This window comes from Amborella trichopoda, chromosome 3 (genome assembly GCF_054954075.1).
Source record: "Amborella trichopoda isolate Santa Cruz 75 chromosome 3, AtrichopodaSantaCruz75HAP2 v2.0, whole genome shotgun sequence".
Lineage (NCBI taxonomy): Eukaryota > Viridiplantae > Streptophyta > Magnoliopsida > Amborellales > Amborellaceae > Amborella > Amborella trichopoda.
In genome coordinates, this window is record NC_142338.1 from 52,605,601 (window position 1) to 52,609,196 (window position 3,596).

Consider the following 3,596-nt stretch of genomic DNA (forward strand, 5'->3'; position numbering starts at 1 on the left):
TTATGCTTCCATCTGCATGGAAGAGAAGGCTCAGGGTTAAGCCTTCTTTGAGTGTATGAAACAGACCCCAATTGGGTCTGTACTTTGTTTCTTTTCATTCTATTTCTTTTCTGTTTTTCTTTTTCTTTTTCTTTTGGCATCTTTTGTTTCTCTCTTTTGATTCTTTGTGAGTGGTTGTTTCTGATGATCTATGTGTCTCAAGCTGCTGTGATCGGTGGTTAGGAGAAAGGGAGAGAAAGAAATGCACAACAACGAAGAAGAGCACTTTATTTCCCACACAAAGAACACATGCACACTCGAAAACATCGAGAGGTTACATAGCAAACTCCATCACCCCATGAAGTCCCTTTCTTGGGTAGATGATCTCTTTAACAGTAAATGACATCTTTTTAACAGTCGGCGTAGCAAAAGCAGGCCATGCCAAGTCCATCAGCGTGACAAGCTCCAAACTTGGCCCCCTCCACGGATTGGCATGTCTTGCTGCAAGCGTTGGAATCATCGCAATATCCAGTCCATGACCTACTTCTCCACTTGCACACTTTACCTTCTCCTTCTTCAAATGCTTTATCGCCACAAAAAAGAAAAGCAACAAAAACATGAGAAGTAAGCTTTCCTACTTGCACAATTGTGCCTCAGTATTTCAATTAGTCTTTTTAATTGCCTATATTATGTTGGTAGCAATACCATAATATTTTCTTAAATGCGATGCTTTAAAAGCTAGAAACGGCTCCAGACTTGGGCCGGGCTGAATCGTCCTAGCGACTCCGGCTGCTTCGTGCCAAGACAACATTTACATATATAAAAATTGATGAAAATAGAAAAATATGGAATGCCAGGAAATAAAACTTTTAGAGAATTGTTAGGCATGTTGGTGAAATAGAGTAGAGCTCACAAGGTGCCGGCCCTGTCATGTCCTAGTTAGAGACCGACCCAGCTCAAACCGGGTTGAAGGGTAGCCCAATCACAGCCATATGGCTATTGAACGATAAAGAAAGTAAGGGAAATTGGTCGTTGCCTTGGCCAAGGACTGTCCCATGAGCCATGTTGGTCTAAGCCCTAGTTTTTCAGTGCTAGGCCGAACAGGTTGGGCCGTCTCAAGCCTTGAAAAAACAGAAAATGTGTATATATTCAGGGTACCCCAGGAGAGCGCATTTCTAAAAGCTATCGAGGAAACGCCATTTCATTAGAGAGGCCAGTCTACAGTATTTCCAATAAATCAAACAAAGGAAAAGTCACATTCCACGGAAATGGCTGTCCATGTGAGCCTCTTTTGCCATATTCAAATTTGAGTTGTCTCTCTCCCTCCTTTATTTTGTATGGGAAAGTATATATTGAGGCCACTAATCATCGGTACAAGGTGGTCACAATCAATCTTGACTATTAGATGTGAAATTGGGTCGCTGTAGTTCTTTCATTGAGTTAGCTCAAAGTTCTAAAGAAATTTTCTCAAACATTATCACACACCCAAGCTATCAGATTTCACATTGGATGGTTATAAATAACTGGGACCTCTCTGTACCAAAGGTAAATGGTCTCATTGTATATAATCTCATTTTGCATAGTTTTAAGATGGTTATAGACATTAGGAAAATTTACAGAACATTATGTTTATATTTTAAAAATTAAAAACATAATTCCGCACATTCCATATTTTACACAAAAATCCATCTTTTTGAAAGCACAAAGAGTATTTTAATTTCATAAAGCATAAAGTGTTTTAATTTTATATTTTATCTTAACATCATATTAAGCTAAAATTTGATATATTAATACTTCTCACCATCATACACTTATAAAATGTGTAAAAATATTTTTAAATAAATAAAATAACCTTGAATAATATACACATATCTTGGTTAGCTATTATTTTTCAAATACTTTTTATATGTGTGTGATGGTGAGAAATATAGACGTAGTAAAGTTTAGCTTAATATGATGTATGGATAAAAACATAAAATTAAAACACACATGTTGCTAGAATAAAAAAAAATTGTGATTTTCGTGTAAAATACATATAGAACTATTTTTAATTCAAAACATAAAAGATGCTTTTTATGTGAATTTCTCTAAAAATAAATGCTCCTTACGTGAAGCGGAAATAAGGAGCAGCAAGTAAAAGAGGACAAAGACAGTGCTTCCATTCACAAGCTTCTTCGCCATGTCTCAAATATAACGTAGGAAATACGAGTAATTGGGTTATGGTTATGCAACATTCTCTACATGCATATGGTACTTATAGAGGGAGATTTGATGCATTTTTCTTGGTTTTGGTGGGTGGGCGGAAAGGGAGAGAAACCCCTGTTGGGATTTTGTCTTGTTGGAAATGGAACGAACACTTCCTCGACGTTTCTCACCTCTCGATCTCTCCCTCTCGACCGCGTCGGTATTGTACTCCTCTCCTCTCCTCCCCTGTCGCATTGTGATTGTCCTTTCATTTTGTTTCCTTCTATTCTTCTTCTTGGCACAACAATTGATCATTATCTTCTTCTCTCCACCTTTTCTATGCATGGAAAGAAACCTTTAACGAGTCAGTTTTTAGAGAGAGAGATTGTGTGTGTTTTACAGAGGAAGAATGCTTGAAATCTACAAAAGGAGAAAATAAATACTTAAAGTGAAAAATGGGTGCTTGTGCAAATGTTTGCTAATTACTCCCATTTGTGCTAATTTAAGGACGTAGACACCTTGAGGGTGCGCATTTGTTTCATGGGAATTCTCTCTCTTAAAAAGAGATTTTTGCTGATCCAACCTCTTTTTTATGTTTGTTCTAGAGTGATTTACGATCGGGCCTTAAATTTTTACGTAAAATACGAAGTGTTCCATTTATAGGAAGAATTACAAAGAAAGTCATCAACTAGCCTTTTTTTTGTTTTTTTTTAAATTGTCACTCGGTCAACTTGAATTTTGATTTTTTTTTTTTTTGAGTTTTTTCATTATTGCCCATCGATCAACCCAAATTTTAGGTTAAATAATGGAGTACTGCCCTACTAATAAAAAAACTAAAAAAATCAAAATTCAGGTTGATCGAAGGGCAATTTTAAGAAAAAAAACCACCCTTTGTAATTTCCGCTTGTAACCGGAACATCATGTATTTTACCTAAAATTTTAGGTTATGTACTTAAAGATCACTCTTTGTTTTATGAAAAGGCTTTTGCTTTAGGAAAGGGGCTGGGTTGCGGTGGTAGCAGCATCACGCCCTAATCACCACGTTCTGCTTTTCATTTCCACCAACAGCACCCGACTAATAGCTTAAAAAAAAACTAGCTCCTAAACTATACGAAAAAATGGGTAGAGCCTCTCTTCGCCACTGAATTACCCCCAAAAAAAGAAATGTTCTAAAAAAAAATACAAATCACCCATGTTTCATGGGAAAAGGGGCCATCATACCTTGCAAGGTATAAAGCCGATTTTTCAAATAAATTTTCTTTGAACCAAACACCCTTCAAAAATCTCATATTTTGTTATGCGAAAAATAATGGAAAGAGTTACATAAGGTGCCTATCTTATGCTATTGAAGTGAGGTGCACCTCAAATTCCCCTTGAAGAGAGTATTACTAGTGTTGGAAAACCCTCCAATTTTATTATCTTGTATGGATGTG

The 3,596-nt window shown here is 36.5% G+C and overlaps 1 long non-coding RNA gene across 1 annotated transcript; it reads right to left on the bottom strand.

Moving 5' to 3' along the window:
- Positions 1-2,113: 2,113 nt before the first annotated feature.
- LOC148782956 (uncharacterized) lies at positions 2,114-2,773 on the bottom strand. Its single transcript, XR_016051633.1, has 2 exons — positions 2,607-2,773; positions 2,114-2,500 (listed from the first exon to the last, which is right to left on the bottom strand). It is a non-coding gene; the product is annotated as an uncharacterized LOC148782956 (long non-coding RNA).
- Positions 2,774-3,596: the final 823 nt, after the last annotated feature.